This window comes from Notamacropus eugenii, chromosome 2 (assembly GCF_028372415.1).
Source record: "Notamacropus eugenii isolate mMacEug1 chromosome 2, mMacEug1.pri_v2, whole genome shotgun sequence".
In the NCBI taxonomy this organism is placed as follows: Eukaryota; Metazoa; Chordata; class Mammalia; order Diprotodontia; family Macropodidae; genus Notamacropus; species Notamacropus eugenii.
Genome location: NC_092873.1, coordinates 32,117,978 through 32,144,735, shown reverse-complemented (window position 1 = coordinate 32,144,735; position 26,758 = coordinate 32,117,978). Strand labels below are relative to the sequence as shown.

The following is a 26,758-nucleotide window of genomic DNA, read 5'->3' as shown; positions in this document are numbered from 1 at the left end:
ATGATGTAAAGCTCAGAATACAAGGCAGAACGTGCTAAGAGCCAGAAGAGAAGAGAAGCCAAAGCAGTGTCCTTAATTTCAAGTTGAGAAGAACAATAAAGACTTCCTGGATGAATGGACATGAACCAATTTTTGATATATTTTGACAGACATAGAGAGGAAGGATAAGATGAAAGAAGGGTAGGGAGCAGTGGGTGTGCATTACAGGAAGAGATAACATAATAAGAATTGGCATAATATTTTTCTCTTGGTCTCTTTCAAGTTCATGGGTACTCATGCAGAACTCAGGTCAAGTGACAAATGCCTTTATCTTATTGGAACTTAATTTACCCATCACAACAAAATGAATGAGTTAAACAAGATGACCTCTGAGGTCCCTTCTCAATGGAAATCTCTGATCTTACACTAACTTGTTTTTGGCTGTTGCTTTGTTATAAACCAGTCTCTTTCTGATTGTATTTTTCTTTGATGATATATCTTTTCCTATTTTTTTCATGTAATACATCAATAAAAATATATTTTAGACTTCTGGCACCCACAATGTGCTTCTCCATTATGGGTCGAGACATCTGATACTTTCATTTTTAGGAAAATATGATTTTCTAAGTTTTAACCCATAGCGTATCATTGAAAGAAAAAAATTTCCTTACTCCAGTCAGCCTCAATGTAACGTCCAAAAATGCAATCCAGTGCACTTGAACGTTCATATTCAACTCTGTGCCTAATCTATTGTCACTTTGCATCATTTCTTTCGAGGATATGAATTAACGTATCAACTCAAAGGACTGGACATTGTAAGTGAGAACTGGAGATAGAGAAACAAAAACCGCATACACCACAATCCTTGATGTTAAGAGGTTTGCAGTGTAAAAGGAGGCAATAGACCAGATACACAAATAAAATTTCTATAAAGTGAAATGTTACAGGGGAAAAATCCATACAAACCATTCTAGGAAAACTTGAAGTGTGGAAGAAAATTAACTGAGAAATAGGGAAAAGTTTATGTAATAGGAAACATTTGAGATGAACTCTAAAGGAAAATAAGGATTCTAGGTGGCAGAGAAATTTGAGATGAGTGAATTCCAAGCACATGGAACATATTTTGGAAGCATATGATATTGGAAGATCACATATTGAGATCATAAAACAGGTAAAGATGCAATTCAGCTGGAATAAAGAGAATGAAGTGTAATAATGAACAAAAAGGCTAAAAAGGTTGATTGCAGCTCATTTGTTGTAAATCAGGGTAAGGAGCATGGCATTGAATATCAAGACTTTCACAAGGAGAATGCATGAAGACAATAAGGATTCAGTGATGTGCGATTTCATGTGGGTAGCCCCTATGCTGCCGCTGATTGCATATAATCTATGGTGTTGAAAGTCTTCAAAAATTGTTGCAATAATAATGATGAAGAAAAATCAATGATCAATCAGTTGAGATCTCTCAAAATATTGGCACACAAATATTCAGATGACAAAAACACAGTGTGTCACCAGAACCAACCTGTCTACCTCGGGAAGACTGGCCAATATCTACCTTAAACTATTTTTTTTAAATCTACAATTACTTCCCTCCAATAAGACATAATTTTATGAATACAATGTAGCAATAAAAATATCTCACCCTTATTTTACACTTTGAACTTTTTACAATATTATCATTACAAAAAACCAACCTTCTGTGAAAGGTCATGAAAATATCATTTCCATTTTATAGATGAAGAAATAGATACTGAGAAATTAAACAAATTTCTAAAGGCCAGAAAGTAAATGTTTGAATAGAGATTCAAATGCAATAATGCTAACTCTGGGCAGGTTGTTGATCTAGCAGTGCTTCAGTTTCCTTACCTATGAAATGAGGGGGTTGGATTTAGTGACTTAGAATGTCCCTTATAGTTATAAAATCATGCTCCTATGACTCTAAGCCTTACACTCTTTCAAAGCACCAGAACAGCTCCAATATGATAAAACAAGGAAAGTAAAACCATCATGAGAGCAAAAAGAAGAGTAGAAATCAAACAAGGTGATATGAATCAAAATGGTATAAAGCTCAGAATACAAGGTAGAACGTGCTAAGAGCCAGAAGAGAAGCCAAAGCAGTGTCCTTAATTTCAAGTTGAGAAGAACAATAAAGCCTTCCTGGATGAATGGACATGAACCAATTTTTGATATATTTTGACAGACATAGAGAGGAAGGATAAGATGAAAGAAGGGTAGGGAGCAGTGGGTGTGCATTACAGGAAGAGATAACATAATAAGGATTGACATAGATGATAAAAGGTGTCCAAAAAATGGGTTTGGTATCAAATTAATTATCCTGTTTGGTTAGAGTCCAGAGTGGGCATAATGAAAGATAGCTTTACAAAGGTGCCTTAAAAAGGCTTGTGTGCCACAGAAATGGAAAATACCAATGTGTGAGTGTACCAGGTTACAAAAGGTCTTTAAAGGTAAAAAAGAAAAGAATTCAGATTTTAGTCTCATAATTTCCTAGATTATGGAACCTCCAGATCAGTTAGTAAATCTCATCATCTTACACTTAAGGAAACAAGATCTAAATGGTTAAATGCTTTGTCCAAGGTCACATAAATAGTACTTAGAAAGTCTAGGCTTACTATCTGAGCCTAGGTTATTTTCCTTCAGATTCAGGACTTCTGCCTGTCCTTGTCCATTATACCATGGAGAAATTTCCACTGAATCAAATAATCAAGATCCAAGAGTATCTTCTGGGACACATTCTTTTCAACATTACGATAAACAAGAATATTCACAAAGGAAAAGCATACTTTGAGAAAAATATGAAATATTTTCTTAGTTCCCAATTAACATGTCATTCTCATACTCTGGAAACAATCTGATTGATTCTTTGGAGAATGAAGTGGAGATTTCTGAGAGATTATGTAGGAGAAGTCCCAAAGGAAACATTAGGTGATATACATGAGTACAACAGAAAACATTTGATAAAACTCTAAGTGTTAGGTAACAATCAAATGAAATATATGTATGATTGTTTTGGAGGAAAAACACATTTTCTTCAAACTCAGAAAGCTGTCATTTTGTAGAGTTTCTTCAGGGTTTCTTTCACATCCTTGTTCTTTAGGCTATAGATCATGGGGTTCAACATGGGGAAGAGCACAGTGTAAAACGTAGAGACGATTTTGTTGCACTCCATAGCATAGCTGGAACTTGGGCGAGAATAAATGTAGATAATAGAGCCATACAATTAGGTAACAGAAATCAAGTGAGAATAACAGGTAGAAAAGGCTTTGAGTCGACCTTCCACAGAGTGAATCCTCAAGATGGCAGCAATGATAAAGAGGTACGAGGCTAGGATTAGTAGAGCAGGAGCGATGACATTGGAGGCCAAGAGGAAACAGAGCGCCTCCTGGTAACTCTCCTTTACATTACCTGTCAGCTTCAACAAGGGTGGGATATCACAGAAGTCATCAATGGTATTATCCCCACAGAAATTCAGAGTGAATGTATTGCTAGCACGTATGACACCATTATCAAAACCACCAATGTAGGAAATGCCAATCAGACATATATGTAACCATCTACACATGGCCTGAGCATAGAGTAATGGATTGGAGATGGCTACATAATCGTCATGTGTCATTGCAGCCAACAGGTAGCATTCACTATGTCTTATTGCAGCTACGAGGAAAAACTGAGACACACATCCAGCAAAGGAGATGCTCTTATCCTCAGAGACACAGGTCACCATGATTTTGGGAGTATAAACAGAGGAATACCAGAGATCCAGAAAAGACAGATTTCCAATGAAGAAATACATAGGGGTGTGCAGCAGGAAATATGAATAGATTAATACTATCAAACTGATATTCCCCACCAATGTAAGAAAGTATACCATGAGGAAAAGAACAAAAAGGATCAATTGCATCATAGGATCCTGGGTGAAACGTAGCAGGATGAACTCAGTTACTGTATGGTTGTTTTTCTCCATGCCTGCAGAAGGTTTCATCTACCATGGAGAAGTGGACCAGAAGCACCATTGCCCATAGCCAGATAAAGCAAATTTAAAAAGAAACATCACATTATTAGGTAAACGCTACAATCAACAGGCAGCAACATTTGCCTATCATTTAATCTTTTTTTTTTTGGTTAAATATCAATACCAGCAGACATTTGGAATTTGGAATAGTTGTTTCATTAGAGGTAGTCTTTGGTCCTCAAATTCTGCAAAGAGAGATGAAGTTCTGGTGATTCCTACAAGGCTGAAACGGTTTCAAGTGCATGCCATGTCATTGATTTCATGACTATCGTCCAAGGACTAGCCCAGCAACTTCAAAGAGGCTCATTACCTGCCAGCCTGAAGGGTAAAGGATATTTTAGACACAGATATTTTCAACAAATGTCTTCCAACCAGTTGAAAGTTGTTCTATGAAATGGTGGAAAAATTGTCTACAGCAATGACATTTCCACAAAGTGTAGAAATATTGGATAGAGCATCATTTTTAATTATGCATAATTACACTATTAAACCATGAGACTACTTTTCCTTATGATTAATGGGATCCCACTAATCAGCTCTCTGTGAACCTAGTGGATCAAGAAATTATGGAGCTATTACTTTGTCACTGAATCCAACCGTTTTATTCTTCAGATAAGGAAACTAAGACTTGGGAAATAGATGTGATTTATTCAAGTTCATCTGACTCCACATTCAGTTCTCATTCCATCAAACCACAATGGCTCACATCTTTTGACCTCTTTTTATGCTAGCATGAAAGCATATATGTGTTTTTGCAAATGTCAAGAATAACAAAATTCAGGAGAGGAGCCAAGATGGCAGAGTAGAAAGACACATATATGCTACCTCTGAACTCACAGCCCATAAAACACCTGTGAAGAAGAACTGCCAACAAATTCGGGAGCAGCAGAACCCACAGAACAATGGAGCAGAGGAGATTTATGTTCCAGAGAGATCTGAAGAACTGACACGAAAGATCTGTCACGCACCCAGACCAGAGCAGAGCGCAGCCCTGCCTTGGCTGTGTGACACCAAGAGGAGAAGATTCGAGCAGGCTTCAGGGACAGAATCTCTAGCGACCTCGCAGGTCCCTCCACCCACAGGTGACAAGGGTCTGTGAGAGAGTCTCTTTGGCTCACCGAGAGCGGACTGGGGTGCCCCATAGCTCAGGCCCTTTGGGAGGCAGCAGCAGAGGCTGCAGCACACAGGAACTCCTAAAGTAGGCAGGAGCTCAGATCCATTGTTCAAGGTCTCTGCATAAACCCCCTGAGGGAACTAAGCCTCATGAGGCAGGCCTGACCCCACCTGAGCACCTGAACTTAATCTCACACTGAATAGCAGGCCTGCCCTCGCCCAAAAATCCTGAAGCAGGGAAGCAGCATTTGAATCTCAGACCCTAAGTGCTGGCTGGGCGGATCTGGAGGGGAGGTGGGCGTGGAGAGGACACTCAGAAGTCAAGTAATTGGCTGGGAAAATGCCCAGAAAGGGGGAAAAAATAAGACCATAGAAGGTTAACTTCTTGGTGAAGAGATATTTCCTCCCATCCCGTCAGATGAGGAAGAACAGTGCTTACCATCAGGAGAAGACATAAAAGTCAAGGCTTCTGTATCCCAAACATCAAAAATAAACATTCAATGGCCTCATGCCATGGAAGAGCTCAAAAAGGATTTTGAAAATCAAGTTAGAGAGGTGGAGGAAAAACTGGGAAGAGAAATGAGAGAGATGAAAGAAAAGCATGAAAAGCAGGTCAACACCTTGCTAAAGGAGACCCAAAAAAATGCTGAAGAAAATAAGACCTTTAAAAATAGGCTAACTCAATTGGTAAAAGAGGTTCAAAAAGCCAATGTGTAGAAGAATGCTGTAAAAAGCAGAATTAACCAAATGGAAAAGGAGGTTCAAAAGCTCACTGAAGAAAATAGTTCTTTCAAAATTAGAGTGGAACAGATGGAGGCTAATGACTTTATGAGAAACAAAGAAATCACAAAACAAAACCAAAAGAATGAAAAAATGGAAGAGAATGTGAAATATCTCATTGGAAAAACAACTGACCAGGAAAATAGAGACAGGAGAGACACTTTAAAAATTTTGGGACTACCTGAAAGCCATGATCAAAAAAAGCGCTTAGACGTCATCTTTCATGAAATTGTCAAGGAAAATTGCCCTGATATTCTAGAACCAGAGGGCAAAATAAGTATTCAAGGAATCCACGAATCACCTCCTGAAAGAGATCCAAAAACAGAAATTCCTTGGGACATTGTGGCCAAATTCCAGAGTTCCCTGGTCAAGGAGAATGGACAAGGAGAACCTTGTCAAGGTTACAAGCAGCTAGAAAGAAACAATTCAAGTATTGTGGAAATACAATCAGGATAACATAAGATCTAGGTGCTTCTACATTAAGGGATCAAAGTGTGTGGAATAGGATATTCCAGAAGACAAAAGAAGTAGGACTAAAACCAAGAATCAGCTACCCAGAAAAACTGAGTATAATACTTCAGGGGAAAAATGGTCTTTAAATGAAATAGAGGAGTTTCAAGCATTTTTAATGAAAAGACCAGAGCTGAAAAGAAAATCTAACTTTCAAACACAAGAATGAAGAGAAGCATGAAAAGGTAAACAGTAAAGAGAAGTCATAAGGGACTTACTAAAGTTGAACTGTTTACATTCCTACATGGAAAGACAATATTTGTAACTCTTGAAACTTTTCAGTGTCTGGATAGTGGGTGGGATTACCCACGCGCACACACACACACACACACACACACACACACATAAATACACACAGAGAAACAGAGAGCACAGAGTGAATGGAATAGGATGGGATCATATCATAAAAAAACTTTAATTAAGTGGTGAGAGAGAAATATATTGGGAGGAGAAAGGGAGATATGGAATGGGGCAAATTATCTCTCATAAAAGAGGCAAGCAAAAAACTTTTTAGTGGAGGGAAAAAGAGGGGAGGTGAGAGAAAAATATGAAGTTTACTCTCATCACATACCACTAAATGAAGGAATAAAATGCACGGTCATTTTCGTATGAAAACCTATCTTACAATACAGGAAAGTGAGGGATAAGGGGATAAGCAGGCTGGGGGGGATGATGGAAGGGAGGGCAATGGGAGGAGGGAGCAATTTCAAGTCAACACTCTTGGGGAGGGACAGGATCAAAAGAGAGAATAGAAGCAATGGGGGCAGGATAGGATGGAGGGAAATATGGTTAGTCTTACACAACACGACTATTATGGAAGTCATTTGCAAAACTACACAGATATGGCCTATATTGAATTGCTTGCCTTCCAAAAGGAATGGGTGCGGAGGGAGGGATGAAGAGAAGTTGTAACTCAAAGTTTTAGGAACAACTGTTGAGTTCTGTTCTTGCTACTAGGAAATAAGAAATACAGGTAAAGGAGTATAGAAAGTTATCTGGCTCTACAGGACAAAAGAGAAGATGGGGACAAGGGGAGGGGGGGATGTTAGAAGAGAGTGCAGATTGGTGATAGGGGCAATCAGAATGCTCGGTGTTTTGGGGTGGGGGGAGTGGACAAATGGGGAGAAAATTTGGAACCCAAAATTTTGTGGAAATGAATGTTGCAAACTTAAATAAATAAATTCAAAATAAAAAAATGAAAAAATAAAAATGAAAAAAGAATAACAAAATTCCAGGATCTGAGGGTGGAAAAAGCCTTCATTGGGCATCATCAGAGCTACTCATCAGTGCAACTGACAGGACTTCTCACGGCGACCAATCTAAGAGGTACTTATCTAGCTTGATTACTTCCAGGATCAAAGAAAATGTTATATTATTTGAAATCAGAGTGCATATTCTGCATTGTGCTTAGGACTGAAATGAAGGAAGTTCATGAAAGAACTCTTACTTTGCATTCTATAATAGAGGCTTCTAGCTCATTCCTGTCCCCTCTCCCATTAATTGAAAATAATTCAAACTAATGAAATTGTACCCCATCATCCTCATCTTCATCCTCCTCACCATCATTATCTTCATCATGAATGTTGTTGTAATGTTTTGAGTATTATGCTGGTAGGGCAGTTAGGTTGCAGAGTGCATAAAGTGCCAGGTTTGGAGTCAGGGAGATTCATCTTCCAGAATTCAAATTTGGCCTCAGACACTTACAAGTCATTTGACCCTATTTGCTTAAGTTTCCTCATCTGTAAAATGAGCTGGAAATGGAAGTGGTAAACCACTCTAGTTTAACTGTTAAGAAAACCCTGAATGGAGTCATGAAGAGACAGACATAATCGAAAATTAACTGAATATCAACACTGTACTTGTAGGCAATAAGACATGGGATTATCCATGTCTGATAGTAGTAACGTCCTTCTTAGTCAACTACGTATATGCATGCGTGTGTTTGTGTGTGTGTGAAGCAAGCAATTCCCTTATCTACTGTGCCACATAGCTTGAATGTTTCTCCTCCCCACCTCACATTCCATTTCCATAACTTCTTTCATTCCAAATCTTAGCTTTACAGGAAGCCTTTTCTGCTTCCCCCTAACTTCTAGTGTCTTCTCTCAGCTTACCTTCCATCCATTCTGTATAGGTATTGTATTTAGCTATTTACTTATTTTTCCCACAAGATTTTAAGCAACTTGAGAATAGTATCTATCTTTGTCTTTGTAGCCCCTACACTTACCACATCAACTAAAGTGTTTCAACCCTAATTCCAGCTCTGGATGGGTAGAAGGAATTCTCATTCTAAGAGTTCCACATGTTACTGAAACCCTTCATGTATTTTCAATCATGTATTTTCAATTTCCCCAAACAAAACCTTTTTTTTTTTTTTACATAGGTGATTTCATTTCATTTTCACAATAGCTCCATAAGGGAGATGGTGACTCCATAAGGAGACCTTTAAAACCACATGGTATTTTGGGGGAAGAAAAGGCATTTACTTGACCTTTATGTTGGTACTTTTAAACAGGCATGAAGATATTCAGGCAGATATGAGGCCGACTATGGTTCATAAGCCCTAAATTCAAATCCTCCCTCAGACATTTATCAGCTACGTCAACTTTGGCAAGTGACTTATCCTCTCTCCCTGCTTCAGTCTCCTCATCTGTTAACGAGAGAGATTAGACTAATAGTTTAATCAAGACTTTCAAATTACCTTTCTGATCTAAATATCTGGTAAGAATGTGACAAGGTTTAACTAAGGACATTTCAAAGAAGCAAACAAACAGTACCTGGTTGCTGGAAGCTCTGGACAAAGGAACACAAGCACTACTTTGATATATGGTTTCCTCTGCACTTTACCAAATGCAATTGCAAATGCCACAAGCAGATAGGTCATACTGTCACTTGGCAATGAATCATGCTTTGACCCTATCAAGCAGTTCATAAATGCAACCTTCATGCGACTAAGAGATAGAGTTCATTTTGGTAGCTGGAATCCCCTCTCTTCTGACAGTTTATCAAGCTCCTTGGTAATCTAGGCTAGTCACTCTCTAAGTGAAGCATGAAATTATAGAGGCATAATTCACTGGACTTTGTCATTGAAAACATAGAATAATAAAGATACTCTTCAAGACCTTTCACCTATTCTACCCTTTTGTTATTCAATCATTTTAGCCATGTTCCACTCTTTGTGACCCCATGGTGGGGTTTTCTTGCAAAGATACCAGACTGGTTTGCGATTTTCTTCTCCACCTCATTTTACAGATGAGGAAACTGAGGCAAATGGGGTTAAGTGAATTACTCAAGATCATACAGTGGATATCTGAGGCCGAATTTGAACTCAGATCTTTCTGACTCCAGGCCCAGCAGTGCGAAACCCGGCTGTCACCTTAATGCACACATTTTAAAGGTCAGAATAATTCTCATAAACAGTGAATTACCAAATGTTTTAAACAGACAATCTCCTATTTTTCTCATAATTGCTGTATGAGGTAGTTAACATAAATATTTTTAATGCTGATCAGCATATGAGAAAAATGAGACCCATAAAAGTGAAGTGACTTACCTGGTTTCACACAGGTAGGATCACAGTAGGGAAAATGTACATTTCCAGTTGTATAGTAGAAAAAATGTCTGGGTTTGGGGACATGAGGTAGGATTCAAATACCAACTCAATAATCTTCGCTCTCCTGGTGATCTCTGACAAGTCACTTAGTCTCTCCACTTATCATTTCTCTCACCTGTAAAGAACTCAGATATCCTCCAAGGCTCTCCAGAAAATAGATCTCTGATGTCATAGTTAGTGTAGTATCTTTATAACAGGTTTTCGAGCCTCAGTTTTTCCCCTTTCAAGTACATTGTTCTTTTTCATTTTATATTTAGTAAAGATCAGTGTTCCCTTCCTCCTCCCATTGAAAACCATGTCTTGTAATAGACAGGAAAGCAAAACAATTTTTGTGAGTTTTGTTTTTGTTTGTTTAGTCATTTTTCAGTTGTGTCTAACTCTTGACTCCTTTGGGGATTGTCTTGGCAAAGATACTGGAATAGATTGATATTTCCTTCTCCAGCTCATTTTACAAATAGGGAAGCTGAGGCAAACAGGGCGTAGTGACTTTCCTAGGGTCACATGTCTACCAATTGTCTGAAATCAGATTAGAATTCAGGGAGATGAGCCTTCCTGATTCCAAGCCCAGTGCTCTATCTATTGAGCCATATAGCTGCCCAGTTTCTGCAATGGTCATGTCCAAAAAATAAAACTTTCACTTATAGCCCGATTCTATCTATCTCCATTCTGTTAGGTAAAAGGTAGAAAATTTCATTATCTGTCCTCTAATTTAGTATTCTCAGCCTGAATAATCTTGCTCACACAGTGAGCATGTGACTCTTCTGATCACTACTATTCCATGGTTCCTTCCTTCTTCTAAAGTTTAAACTTCCCTATCTGGCATTCAAAATCTTCCACAATGTGAGGTGGCCTTCCTATATGACCTTCCTTTATCTCTGCTCCCTACACTATAAGTACCAGAGGGAAATTATGCTCCCTAACACTCACTGCCATCCCACTCCTCCGTGTGTTTGCTTTGCTTCTTCTCTGTGCCTGCAATGCCCTACCTAAAAGTCCATTCCTTTTTTCCAGCATCAGAATTCTGTGTCCTCAAGCATATTATGAACTCAAGAGTGATGAAATTGGGGCATTAAGGGCTAAACTATGTGCACCAAACCCTGATGCTCTCAGGTCCCAAAAGTTTGAATTTTTGGATTTATCAATTACTAAATTTCTTTGGCCATTTACTATGTATTGTGTACCTAATTTCTTCTACTTATCCACCATTCTGTTTTTTAGTATCAAATTGTTTTTGATTATTATTGCTTTAGAATAGAGTTTGAGATCTGTTTTGGTTATGTCTCCTTCCTGTATTTTTTCATTGATTTCATTGGTATTCTTGACCTCTTGTTCTTCCCGATGAATTTTGTTATGATTTCTTTCTAGCTCTATAAAATATTTTTGTAGTTTGATTGCACTGAATAAGTAAGTTAATTTAGGTTAAATTGTCATTTTTATTAACCTTCATTTGAGCAATTAATATTTCCTTTACTGATCTGACTTCATTTGTATGAAAAGTGTTTTATAATTTTGTTCATATAAATCTTCATTTGCTTTGCCAGGTTGACTCCAAGTATTTTTTATTGTCTACAGTGATTTTAAATGGAATTTATCTTTTTATTTGTTGCTGCTGGACTTTGTTACTTATATATAGGAATGCTGCACATTTAAGCGGGTTCATTTTATATCCTGTAATTTGACTAAAGTTATTCGTTACTATGTGAATTGTTCATTATTATGCCTCTTGCTTTGAATGTTCATCTTTTTTTTTTAATTGATAATGAAAGCCCAGACTGCACAGTATTACACTTTGGATAACAGTTTGAACAAATGTTTTTTTTTTTTTTAAATATACTAGTCTATCCTCTTCTATGTTTCCAAGAGGGGCAGCTAGGTGGTACAGTGGATAGAGAACCAATGCAGAGGTCCGGAGGACCTAAGTTCAAATCTTACCTCAGACACTTGACACATACTAGCTGTGTGACCTTGAGCAAGTCACTTAACCCTAATTGCTTCATCCTGGGTCATCTCCAGTCATCCTGATGAATATCTGGTGGCTGGATTCAGATGGCTCTGGAGGAGAAGTGAGGGTGGTGACCTGCGCAGTCCTCCCTCATTCAAAACAAAGTCAGGTGCAAATCATGTCATTATTTCTCTGATGGCATGGTCTTCTTCAACAACGAAGGAAGAATACACACACATGCTTCCAAGTAACTAAAGAATAATTTCACTTTTCTTTTAATATTTGAAGGCCTCTTTACTGTCTGTTGACAGAGTTTGTTGTTCAAAATTGTTGAACTTATCCTTGGGGTTTCTTGGAAATGATTTTCGTTTTCTTGGGGCAATATATAAATTGCTTTTACTGATCCTTCTTTGTTTGCTATATTCTGAAGTTCTGGGCAATTTTGTTTTGTTATCCTGAATGATAGTCTTCAATAGTATTCGTACTATTATTTGTCAATGTCATCATCATCTTAGTAGTTATGCGTTTCTGGGAACCTACAATCCTTATATTTTCTTTTGGTACCTTTTCTTTGAGTTCAACAACTTTGACTTATATAGATATTGCTTGTTTTAATGCTTGTGCTTTGTATTTCCTACTCTCTAGGCTTCACACCCCACTGGTTTCCTCAACCAATCTAAGTTGTGAAGGATTTTATAAAACTAGTGGGAAGAGTTTGTTATTATTTCCGGAAGCTATAGAGACATGTAGAAACATCTTGAGAAGGAACATACATGACCAGATACGTGCATGTCACCAAAAAGCAAAAAAAAAAAAAAAAATTCAAAAAAGTTTTGTGACAATGATTTAATAGGTTCCTAAAGCACAAGAATCAAGGGTGTCCAAAATGTAGGAATAAATCCTATTATTACTCTCCCTGTTCTCAAGAAATACTTTGGCCCCCAAAATCATGGTAACCCCATTTTTAACAGAGTCTTAATATAAATGTCTAGAAATCAGATTGATAACAAGATATCAGATACCCAGTGGTGATCATGAAGTTATGCTAATGATTATTGATGTTTTTTTTTTCCCTGAAAAGTGTGTACGATGTGAAGAAAATCTCATGACAGACGGATAATTCTTTAGTGTGTACATCTATGGATATCTAAGGTTGCATTGAGAAGGAAATTAAATTTATTTTCATAACCCAGTTTGCCTTTCATTTCCTCCTTCTGCTGGCATATTATATTCTCTCCTGTTCCTCTTCAATTGCCAATTAAGTCCTTCTTTAATCTGCTATCAGGAAAATTTTTCTGAGGAATCATTTACACCTCATTATTAATTTCAATGTCGTTATTATTTTCCTTAGCATTGGCGTAAAATGTTATATGTTATGTTCTATTAGAGGTTAAGGTGGATCATTTATTGTAGTATCAAAGAATTTCTCCAATGGTAATGAGAATTAAGGCCTCAGTTAGCAGTTAGGAAAAAGAACTGAGGTCTAAAAGTTCAAAGAAAAGACTGAGCTTATTGATCTGTCTTTGCCACTAATACATTATATGACCTCAGACAAATTCTTCCTTTTGTCTAGGTTTAATCTTCAAGGAAATACGGGAATTATCACAGAATTACGAAAGCATACCATTTAGAGTTGAAAGATAATTTAGAAGACATTTAGTTCAACTCTCAATCCTTTTATTTTATAGATGAGGAAACTGTGATTCACTTGTGAACTTACCCCAAGGTCAAATAGTTCATATTTAGCAGAGATTTTCTAGGTCAATGAAGCCAGAAACCCTGGTTTGAGGTGTCAAATTCTACCATATTTCCTTTTCGTTGGTAAGAGAGAACTGAACTTTTAAGCTCATAAAGATTTAAGGACCAGGCACATCAAAGTCTTCAGAACCTATCTGGATTTTGTTTCAAAACTAAATATTTCTCTTATTCCTATGGTTGGGTTTAAGTCTTAAGGCAAAGAAACATTTGTCACACGAACAAACCTTGGAATGATCCCACACGGGGCCAAGACTATCATTACTTCTGGCTCTGTCTATAGGCATCAAATCCCAACTGGTCAAGGTGGATTTTCCAGAGCTCCCTGGGGCCCTCAGTTTTCTCACACTTTAAGGAGAAAGAGTCAAATGACCAGAAAAGCAGCTGCTATCAGAGATTGAAGGTTACAAAGTTGATTGCTGTTACATTCTTGGTGTAAGGCTCAATGACTTACAATTATTTCGACAACACTGAAAGACTTAATAATGATGGCAGTTATGTCTATGGCACATTAAAAGTCCAAACTGATTTGAATATTACGTGTATGTATATATGTATGTACTTATGTATGTGTGTGTGTGTATACATATGTGTGTATATGTGTGTATATATAAGTATGTATATTTGTATTTTTTTCACTTGGACTTCACAACTTGATGAGGCAGGTACTACAGGTATCCTTGTCCTCATTTTAAAGGAAAGGATACTGAGGCTCAGATGTATCCATTGCCACACACCAAGTGTCAGAGGTGGGATTTGAACCCTTGTCTTTCCAACTCCATTTCAATACCTTGCCAACTAGACAATTGCTACCTAACAGTGATGTTTAAAAAGATAGTCTTGAAATTAACCAAGATGTTCAGCCATCAATGGAAATTCATTAGACTAAACTAATTGAGTTATATGTTCTAGAATGATTTTCAAAAGCAAATGACAAAAGTGATTTTCTTGTTAGACCCTTAAAATGTTAGAACTGGGAGAGACTTTCAAACATAGAACGCCAAAATGTGTGAGTATCACAGAAAATATGATGTCAGTTGCAAGAGGAAGATTACAACAAAAATCAGAATAGGTAGGTCTGATAAAGACCTTAGAGATTATTTAATACAAGGCCTCACATTATTCATAAGGAAACTGCCACAAAGAGAAGGAAAGTGACTTGTAAAAGGCCACATAACTGGTAAATGTAAATCTAAGGTCTCCTGTTTCCCTATGTATTCTAGAGTTCTTTCCCTTCCAGAATGTGAATCAAGGCTAGATGGTGACTGCAAAAATAAACAAATAAAACTTTGATGCTTTTGTGTGCTCAGCAACTCAAATCTGGCTTAGTTGGCTTTTTCCTTAAATATCCTGGTTTGAATTGCTGCTTGGCTTCCTGTAGATAAAATTTTAAGTCACTTCTGGGAAGAAAGTCAACTTGAAATTTTGAATTGATCAGGCTCAGCAACTGCTTGGTTGACTATATTTTTCATGTACATCCAATTGTTTTGAGGTCAAGGAGGCATGGTTGTATCACCATGCAGATCAATTATTTGCTCGTTAACAAGTAGATAGCTCCACCATCTTATTCTAGAGAAGCATGACGACCTGGAGAGCATTATCCCCAGTCTTTCTGTAATGGAGGACTGGGCAAGATAATGAGTAAGTTCTTTCTTGCTCAGCTCTATATCTATGATCATAGACTCATACAACGAACACACGCCTCACATAAACTCTTTTTACAACATCAAATGGGTTCAGAGCCAGAAGAAAATTTATATTCTGAAATTTATACTCTAGTTCAACATCATTGTTTATTAGGGGAAACAGTGACACAGAATAGAATCTCTGGATTGGAAGAGATGGAAAGAGAATTGGAAGCCATCCTTTACACTCTACATATGATTGGGAATATTTTTAAAATATACAGCAAATAGTTTGTTTCAGTGAATATTTATTGAGCAACTACTGCGTACATGGCCCTTTCAAAGATGCTAGGGCTACAAAGATATGAAGAAAATAATTCCTGCTCTCAAGGAAACTTTTATCCATATTTAAAACAAAATAAGTTCACATGTATATTTATATTTTGGCTTGATGTCTACAAAGCTTTTCTCACGACATAGCTGTGAACAGATAATGAAGCATTGTGATCCTCATTCTGAAAATGGAGAAACTGAGGCCCAGAATAGTGAAATTATTTACTGGGTCAAACAATAAGTAAGTTTCAGGGACAGATATCAAACTCAAATTTCCTGGTTCTTACCATAGGGTACCTTGACATTATACCATGGTAATTTTTTATGTTCCAAGCGAAATTCACTGGGAATTAAATGATAAAAGAATCTCCTTTCCAATAGTGGAAAATGTGCTGGACTAAGCAACAGGAGGCCTGAGTTAATGCTGACATTTTCTGGCTGTGTGACCCTGGGAATAATGTTTCCTTGAAACTAGGACACTTCATGTATAAGAACACCTGCCTGTGCCCTTCACTCACTTTGGAGTTCCGGACAAATCACTCAAAATCTAAATATTTCAGTCTGCTTTTAACTAAAATCTGCATTCCCCACTTCACAATGTTGTTTTGAATTGCACATCTTTAAAAGATATACAGTATTTAATCAAAACTAATGCTTGAGCTCAGTGCAGTTTCATACTGTAGATCCTTTGCAGGACGAGAATTTAATGTCTACTAATTAGAAAGGAATGGAAAGTCCTAAATTTTCCCCTTAGATTACCACTCCAAAGGCAGGATAACACTAATGAGAGATGAAATAATCTAACAAAGGTCCACAATGAGTGTCTGGGCCAAGGTCTTTTGAGTTTGTATCCTATCTCTATGCACTACTCCAGGTTATGTTTGTTGATGGCTTTTCTGAAGGCCCCATTCACATCCTGGTTCCTTAAGCTATAGATCAGAGAGTTGAGCACTAGTGTGATAACATTGTAGAAAACAGCAACGATTTTCACACCAGACTGGGAGAACTTGGACTCAGGACGCATGTATATGAAGATGCCCGTCCCACAGAACAGGACCACCACCATCAGGGAGGGTAATAATGTGCAAAAGGGAAAAAGGTACATTGCAGTTCATTTGTTGTATGTCAGCCTCAGGATGCTTGTCATTGGATACCAAGACTTTCACAAGGAGAATTCATAAAAACAATGAGGATTCAGTGACCTGAGAGTTCATTCATGTGGGTAGCCCCTAAATAGGTGATGATTGCATCCAGTCTATGGTGTAAAAAGTCTTCAAAAATTGTTGCAATAATAATGATAATGGAAGATCAATGGTGTATCAACTGAGGTCTCTCAAAACATTGGCACACAAATATTCAGATGACAAAAACACAGAATGTCACCATACCTAACCTCAGGAAAACTGGACAGTTACCTCACACTAGTTTATTTTTTTTATTTGAAAATATGAAAATATTTTCCTCCAATACATAATTTTAGAACTACAATGTAGCAGTAATAATATCTCGCATACATTTTATATTTTGAACTTTTGGAGGTCTTTTCAGTGTACACTATTTCATTTTAATACCCATCAATCATACTGGTACATTTTCTTTTTTTTTATTTATATATTTATTTTAATTAATTTATTTTCACTTTTGCAATGCAAAGACCTAAAAATTTCCCAGTGGAGTCTTGAGGCAAAACGCCTTCGACATCCAGAGAAAGAACTATGGAATTGGATCACAGAATGAAGCAGACCATTTTCTCTTGTGTTATCTTTTTTTTCATGGTTTCTCCCATTCATTTTCATTCTTCTTACCAAGATGACTAAGGTGAAAATGTATTTAATAAGAATGAATGTGCAGAACCTATGTAAGATTGCATGCGATCTCAGGGAGAGAGGGAAGGGGGAAGGGAGGAAGGAGGAGGAAAATCTAAGACATATTGAAGTGATTGTAGAAAATTGAAAACACATACTTTGAACTTTTTACAACATTTTCATTATACAAAAACAACCTTCTGTAGCAGGACATGAAAATATCATTTCCATTTTATGGATTAAAAATAGATACTGAGAGATTAAGTAAATTTCCAAAGGCCATAAAATTAATGCTTGAATAGGGATTCAAAACTGATGATATCAACTCTGAGCAAGTCCCTCATCTAGCAGTGCCTCAGTTTCCTTAAAAAAATGCGGGGGTTGGACTTGGTGATCTCAAAGGTCCGTTATAGTTCTAAACCCACGATCTTATGACTCTTGCATTCTTTCACAGCATCAGAATAACTTCAGTACTATTTTAAAGGGAGGGGGAGAGTAAAACTACCATGAGAGCAAAAAGGATAGATTAGAAATCGAAGAAGGTATGAATCAAAATGATGTGAACCTCTGAATACAAGACAGAACATGCTAAGAGGCAGAAGAGAAGCCAAAGCAATGTCCTTAATTTCAAGTTAAGGACAACAATAAAGCCTTCCTGGATGAAGAACATGAGTCAATCCTTGATAGATACATACAGTTTTGACAGACATAGAGAGGAAGTAGAAGGGTAAGATTAAAGAGGGTAGGGAGCAGTGGGTGTGTAATACAGAAAAAGAAAACATAATTAAAATTGACATAAATCAGAAAAGTGTCCAGAAAATATACAAAATGGTACCAAATTAATTATCTGGTTTGACTAGACTCCAGAATGACCATAATGAAAGTTAGCTTTAGAAAGGTTCCTTAGAAAGGCATGTGTACCAAATAAATGGCATTGACCGAATTATGTGTGTACCAGCCTGAAAAAAGGTCTTTTAATGTAAAAAGGAAAAGAATTCAGATGTTGCTCTTATAATTTCCTAAACTATGGGACTGCCAGGTCAGCTAGTTCAATCTCATCAACTTACACATGAGGAAACAGGATATAAATGGTTAAATTCTTTGTCCAAGATCACATAGCTAGTTTTTAGAGACTCTAGGCTTACGATTCGAGCTTAGGTCACTTGTCATCAAATTCAGGACTTCTCCTGCCTCTCCCTCATCCACTATACCATGGGGAACTTGCCACTGAATCAAATAATGGAAATCCAAAAGTAACTTCGGGGAAAACCTTCTTCTCAACATTAAGATAAACAAGAATATTCACAAAGGAAAAGCCTACTTTGAGGAAACTATGACATATTTTCTTAGTTCCCAATTAACGTGTCCTCCCCAAACTCTGGAACAACTCTAATTGATTCTTTGGAGAATGAATTGTAGATTTCGGAGAGACTATGTAGAAGAGGTCCCCAAGGAAGCAATAGGAGATATATTTGGGTCCAGCAGAAGGTATGTCAGAGCCGAAGAGCAAGAAACAGCCTGTCTTGTCCCACAAGTTGTCCCCTGCCTGATTCCTAGTATATGGGCACCCAATGAGCAGTGTCTAATTTATCAAAATTTCAGAGCAGGAAAGACTAACTTGAGGTAAGATTGTCTTACTCTTTACTTTGGAGATGAAGAAACTGAATGTCAGAGAGATTAGGAAAGAACTTTCTCCAAATTATATGAGTAGTAAATTCAGAATCAGGTTCACACTATAAGAAGATGAGCAATTTATTAAAGCAAAGGAACTAACCACCTCATTTTACAGTTAAAGAATGAGTGCCAAAGAGGCTAAAGAACATATCCCAACTCATTTTGGTGGTAGCAGAATCAGGATTTTTAACCATGTCTCATCCTTTCACATCAAGCGCTCTTTTTATTATACAAGCTGCATTTCAACAATAATAAATTGCTCCTGTATTACAGGATGATGGCAACTAACATTTTAAGCTTCTCCTTTTTTAAAATTGGAATAATAATTTTAGTCCTACCTGTTTTGACAAGATTGTGAAGAAAAGTGCTTTCTGAACCTTTAATTGTTATTTATAATTATTTTAATAATTTAATATCAATTTTTTTATTTATAGTAATATTGGTGTAGTTATTCCCATTTATCAAGTGACTAGATGAAGGTTCAAAGGAGTAAAATGCATGATCTAGTGTTGCAATCAAATGAGTTGGGTAGGATTTGATCTAAGTTCATTGTGGCTTAAAGTCTAGTGTCATTTCCACCACATACTTCGTTGTCTTTAGATTCAGGACATGTGAACAAATTTCCCACCATGTTTTTTTTTTCTTAACATACTACTGAAATTAACAACGTGCCTTCACTCATTACACATACCTTTGTGTCTCCTTTCTTCCTTTAGATGCAATTTCCTTTGAAGTCTTTAGTTTTTACTTTGTCAGGATTCTACACTATTAAGAAAACCAAACTGGACATCCTTATGTGGTTCTGTAAGTGTTCTCTCATCTCATCATTTATTGAGAGTTTGGCATTCCCTCTTCTTTCTCGTCACTGAAGTAGTTATGTATATTCCCTCAGAATTCAGGAGAAAAGCTTATGAGAACAACAACATTAGGTCTGAAGGTTTACTCCTCATTTGGGAGGGGATGAATACTTGAGAGATGCCCAGTCATTCTGTGACCAAGCTGACCTATAGCGTATATTCAAAGTGCCAGAGTCTACACCTCCCAGCATGTGAATCTTTTCCTCATTATGCATCATAACATCATAAGACTTAGACATGATTTGTCTAATCATGTCATTTGACACATGAAGTAATGTTCTAGAGAAGGATAGGAAGTTTTTGAATGCAATAATTTACTAAAGCAGTGATTACAGTTTTATTTTTATTTAGTAATTCATTACTTTAATGCTTCAAGGAAGGCCTTTCTCTATTTTTTTTAACTTGTATTTTAGTACTGAAAATCACTGGATCAGGAAAGCAGAAAGCTGTTTTCTAATCCTGACTCTGCCATTAAATAACTGCATGACCATGAGAAAGTCACATGTACATTCTAGTCTTTGTAAAATCAAAGGTGTTCGTTGAATGACATTTATTGTCAAATATCTCTGAATACCTAGAATCTCAGGGTCCTCTCAACTTGAATGCTCTAAGAAACAATTGCACAACCATTTTCATTGTGCTTGTTGAAGAAAACATACTTTATTAATGATGGCCTGAGGATATAGATTATGAAAGGGCCCTAAAATTTCTCCTGTAGGTTTTAATATTTGGATAATCCAGGGCACCTTGTTTCCTACTGGAACTACAAATTAAAAAAAATATGCAGTACCCATCTTCAAATGGTATACATGAGAATTTCCATTTTACAACAGATTACTCAAATATCTCTTTTTCTAACCTCCCTCTCCTTCCTGAACTCAAATTTCATATTGCCACTTTCCAATTACTTGGCATTTCAAGCTGAATTTCTTATAGGCATCCCCAAACTGAGCACACCCAAACAGAATTGCTTATCTTTACCTCCAAAGCCTCCCCACTTCTGAATTTCACTGTTACCACAAAAGACACTACCTTTCTCTCAGTTATCCAGTTTCACAATATCGGTTGGTGTCATCCTTAGTTCCTCATTAAATACTTATTCCACATCGCCATTAGCTGCCAAAGAAAATTATTGTTACCTTCACAACATTTTTCACATTCACCTTCACTCCATACACAGATCACTCTAGTTCAAGTCCTTTGCATTTTTCACCAGAACTACTACAACCGTTACCTCACTTGTCATCCTTCTTCTTATCTCTCAATTTCCACCCCCTCAGATCCATCTTGCACACTGTTGCCAAAGCGATTGTGCTAAAGGCCAGGTCTGATTATGTCTATACCTTACTCAACAAATCGGAAAGACTCTTTATTGCTTCTTGGATCAAATTTAAAATTTTATACAAGAATTTTTAAAGCATTTCGAAACATGGTATTATGTTTCCAGCCTCTTAACAAATTGATCCCCCATAATCTAAAGTCTAACCATATCAGCCAACTTGGTACTCCTCGTATATGATAAATGTTGCTCTCTTTCCTCCTTTATGTTTTTGCATTCTTGGTCCTCCATTTCTGCAATATATTTTCCCAACTGTCTTCCAGCTCTCAAGAAAAAAAAAAGCTTCCTTTAAGACTTAGTTCAAATACTCCCTCCTGCATTGCCTTTCTCAGTCCCTTCAATTACCACTGACTTTTCTAAGGCTGCTGGTTAGTGAATCCAGATGACTCAGGAGAAGAAAGTGAGACTGGGGTCCTTGCACAGCCCTCCCTCACTCAAAACAAAGTCAAGTGCAAGTCATATCATCATTTCTCTGATGTTATCTTTGAAAATGAAGGACGAACACAAACCTCCGAGTAGAATGAGCTGCCCGAATGGGTACCTGGCTAGCTGGGTAACTCAGCTTATCCTCTCCCTTCTGTCCCCCCTTCTTTCTCCTCTTCAAAGAAAGATAAATTTAGGTGATCAGAGGATGCCCAATTAACTTGGGGTTTGCTAGCTGAATTTCTTTCTTTACCTCTCTCTCTCTCTCTCTCTCTCTCTCTCTCTCTCTCTCTCTCTCTCTCTCTCTCTCTCTTTCTCTTGTCTTTCCCAAAACCTTAATCCCAGCTCATTCTGAAGCCCATAGATTGTGCATCAATAGGTCCCTTCTCAAACTCCACTTAAATGTCTGTTTTTCTGGACCTTCCTGGCTTAAGAGTGATTATCAGTATTAACTGTTGCTCCTTCCCTCCCAGCTTGATTTATTTTTTTTCCTTTTGCTCATTCATTGTACCATTCCCTGATTATTTATTAAAGAGGCTTATTCACTGTATGAGCATCACCTCAATCTAAATGAGTACCTGAATAGGGCTTAGCTAAAAAAGACCAAGGTATCCCACTGCATCCTGAGCCATCTCCAGTCATCCAGATGAATATCTTGTCACTAGATCCAAATGGCTCTGGAGGAGATAGTGAGGCTGGTGACCTTACACAGCCCTCCCTTACTCAAAACAAAATCAAGTGCAAGTCATGTTATAATTTCTCTGACGTCATGGTCTTATTCGAAAACTAAGGACAAACACAAAAAAAAAGATCTTCTCATACTACTTTTCATCCATTATGTATTAATTTTATGTGGATAAAGTTTTCTATTTGCTCTTTCTTCCATTATTAATGTAAGCAATTTAGGGCAGATAATAAATTTGTTTTAATTTTGCTTGTACTCTGTAGCGTAGCACCTAGGACAGCATCTGACATGTAATAAGCAATTGAAAATGCTTGTTGATTAATTTATTGATTAATTGACTGATTGACTGATATTAAGGTAGCCATTCCACCTCACTATATCTTCAGTAAATTCAGTATGCCCGACTGGAACAGACATACTCCCAATTCACAGAATTTGACATCATACCTCATCCTTGATACTTATTGGTACTAACCTCTATGACCAGAAACAGTCACTTCAGTTTTCTGGGCTTTAGTTATCTCATCTATGAAATAGGAGTTATAAATGCAGATATCCCTTACAAAGAATTTAAAACTCAAATGAGAGAGGTTGAGGAGAGTTTAAAAAAAAGATATTCAGAATCATAAGGAATCAATGACTTCTTGAAAATCAGAATTGGATAAGGAGAAGCCAGTGAATAACAGATCACGAAAAAAAAATAAAACAATATATAAAGAATAAAACACAGAAGACGGTGTGAAGTACCTTATAGGAAAAACAACTTATCTGTAGAACAGATCAAGAAGAGGAAAAATGGGGTAGATCTGAGTATGGTATGATTTAAAAAAGTAAAATATTTAGGAACAGATAAAATGAGTACTTATACGAATGAGGTGTGAGAGAAACAACCAACACAGAGGAGTAAGTAGAGAAGAAAGGTTGGTAGTTCTGGAAATTGACTTTCATTGAGAATGGGTTTAAGAGGGAACAATGCATACACACACACATACACACACACACACACATTTATACATGAGTACAAAAGTCTTCTAAATTCAGAAAAAAAATAAAACTATCTGCATAGGGAGGAGTAAGGATAAGTGACGGATTTTTAGAGAGGAAGATAAGGGAAGAGGTTAAAAGATAATATAGAAGGCTGTTTAGATGAATGGAAATGAGAGTATAAGGAGGGATCTCTGGAGGTTATGTTAAGTAATGGGAGGGCAAGGTAGTGGATAAAAGTAGAGAAGTCAGGAAGGATAGAAAATAAGAGGTATGCACAAACATAAAATAAGAGGTATGCACACATACAAAATAAAAATAGAATTTGTTGGGGAAAAAGGAGCAGGGTGGTAATCATTATCTTGGATGAAGTTAAGGTTAAAATAGATTTAATCAAAAGAGAAAAACAGAGAAACTATGATATGTTTTGGCCACATTTATCAACGTTATTTTGGAGTATTTTAAACAACATAAGGTGGGAATAATGCTGTCATGTAGGAAATGATGATTTGGTAGACTTGGAAACATGTGAAAAGACTTGGAATTATGAAGGTAGACATTATCTACCCTCAGAAAATTAGATGATAAATAAATATAATATGGTCTTACATAATATGTATGTATGTGTGTTTGTATATATATATAATATATATGTATATACATATGAAGCACATGTGTGTAAGTACATGGATGGATGGATGGATATATACCCGTGTATATATCTCTGAGTGCATGTGTGTGTGTGCATGTGTATATATGCATATGTACAAAAATATACGAAAATATATGCATGAATTCATTCGTACTATACTTATAGACATACACACATATATGTACATGTATAGATATGTAGATCTGTGTGAGTACATAAGTGTGTGTGTGTGTCTGTATTCTCACACTTAATTGTGTCTTTCGGGGGAGGATTGAGGAAGGGAGGGAAGAAAAGAAAGTAAAAAGTTCACAAACAGAAAAGAAAGGAAAACTTACAAGGAAGCAAAGAAAAGAGAGACAGATTTCAACACAAGGTGTACTATTTAATATATAGACTTTCTTCAAATGCAAACTGATTTCTATATATTGTGAATTGTCTCTCACATTCTACTTGATACCTGCTTTTCTTATTTTGTATTGTTTTAGTATTTGTTTGTTTTTTCTTTTCTTATTTTGTATTTGAGTCTCAAAATTACAAAAAAAAAAGAAAGAAAGAAAGAAATGAAAACACTTTTAAGGGCCTTTCCAGCTCTTCAACCATTATCCTATGACGCACAAAATGAGAAAGCTTGAGTAAATGACCCCCAAGTTCATACATCACTCTGACTTTCTGTGTTACACCCTAAAGCCTTTTTTCAATTCAGGCACTTTATATTCTAAACCTAGAGCTAATAGTCTATGTTCTATATTCAAGGTCTCTTCAAGATCTGACTAGGATGTCCAGGTTCTTCCTCTGTGAAATGATGGGAAAACCTAGATAGTGGTTCGATAGCATTTATGTAGTGCTTTAAGTTTTACAGAGCACTTTACATACGTTATCTCATCTGAGCGACACAATCCTGGGAGATGGGAGGTATTATGATACATTTTTTGCAGATGAGGAAGCTGAAGGACACAGAGGGTAAGTGAAGTGCCCAGAGTCACACAGATGATAAGCATATGAGGCAGAATGTGAACTCAGGTGTTTGTGGCTCCTGGTATAAAGCCATATCCTCTGTGTGCCCTATCTGCCCCCTAGGGTGACTCCAGATCTAAATCACAGGAACTATTAAATTCCACTTCTTTCTTTCATGCTTCTTGGATTCTCTCAGGATGCCAGCACTATGTCTGTAGAAGTGAGGAATCAGACCACCTTGATTGAATTCATCTTAATTGGCTTCTCAGCTGACCCCCATATGCAATTGGTCTACTTCGGAGCTTTTTTGGTTCTTTTTTGGTAACACTGGCAGGGAACATGACTCTAATTATCTTAATCAGGATTGACTCCCATTTGCATAACCCAATGTATTTTTTCACTGGGAGTCCGTCATTCGTAGATTTCTGGCATGTATCTGTGTACACCCTCAACATCCTGGCCACTTGTATATCAGAGGACAAGCGTATATCCTTAGCAGGCTGTGGTGCCCAATTTTTCTTTTCTGCTGCTGTGGCTTACACTGTGTTACCTCCTTGCTGCTATGGCCCAAGGCCCGTTATGTAGCAGTCTGCAACCTCCTTCTCTATTCAGCTGCCATGTCCAGGTCTCTCTGTGTTGGACTCGTTGCTGGATCCTATATAGATGGGTTCTGAAATGCCATGGCCCACACTGCTAACACATTTCGCCTGAAATTTTGTGGGGGAAACGTCATTGACCACTTCTTCTGTGAAGTACTACCCCTTGTAAAGAAGTCCTGCACTGACACCGAGGTCTATGAGAATGTGCTCCTGAGAATGGTCGGTTTCCAGTTTTGTCTAGCATACTAGCCATCCTGATATCCTACTTCAATATTCTCCTGGCCATCCTTAGGATCCGTTCAGCCTCAGGGAGGCAGAAGGCTTTCTCCACTTGTGCCTCCCACATGATCTCTGTCATGCTCTTCTACGGGTCCATACTCTTCATTTACTCAAGACCAAGTTCCACCCAGTCCCTAGAGAAGGACAAGTTGGCTGCCCTTTTCTACACAGTGGTGAATCCCTTACTCAGTCCCCTAATCTATAGCTTCAGAAACAAGGATGTGAAGGAAACCTTCAGGAAACCAATACAGAGCATCAAAATGCCAAGATGATTTTAATTCATAGCTAAGATATTTTTAGCAGCTTCCTAAAAGTAGAGGACAAATGAATCATATGTTTTCTCACTGCATTCTTATTGAAATTAATTCAAATGTGATACTTCATTATATTGATTTAGGAAATGGTTGCGAAAGGTAAAGAGGCAGCAAAGTTTCAAGCGAAGAATCATTCACTAGAAGACAAGAGAATGGAGCATTCTCTGCATTATCATCAGATCCCTGGATAATCTAGGGCAAGTAATATAATTTTATTAGCCTCAGTTTCTTTATCTAAAAAGTGGAATATTGAAATCAATTCTGAAGTCCTGATGTATTCCAAAATGTAATATTCAAATTCAGTTCAATTCAGAAAGTATATATTAAAGTAGCAATAAAATTTAGATATAACATAGTGTTCGTGAAACTCTTCTTCTTGATGTTTTCTTCTCTTACACATATTCCAGCATCTATGAGCACCTTAAAATAGCTGTGCTCTGGTATTCACATGAAGATAGATCTTTCTGGCTGTATAACCCTGACAGGTAACTTAACCTCTGAATGCTCTTGTAA

General features: G+C 37.1%; 2 pseudogenes; one reads left to right on the top strand and one right to left on the bottom strand.

Annotated features, from left to right (window-relative positions):
• Nucleotides 1-3,037: 3,037 nt before the first annotated feature.
• On the bottom strand, nt 3,038-3,964 carry LOC140522583 (olfactory receptor 9G19-like; annotated as a pseudogene).
• Nucleotides 3,965-25,261: 21,297 nt separating this feature from the next.
• Nucleotides 25,262-26,203, top strand: LOC140522582 (olfactory receptor 9G4-like; annotated as a pseudogene).
• Nucleotides 26,204-26,758: the final 555 nt, after the last annotated feature.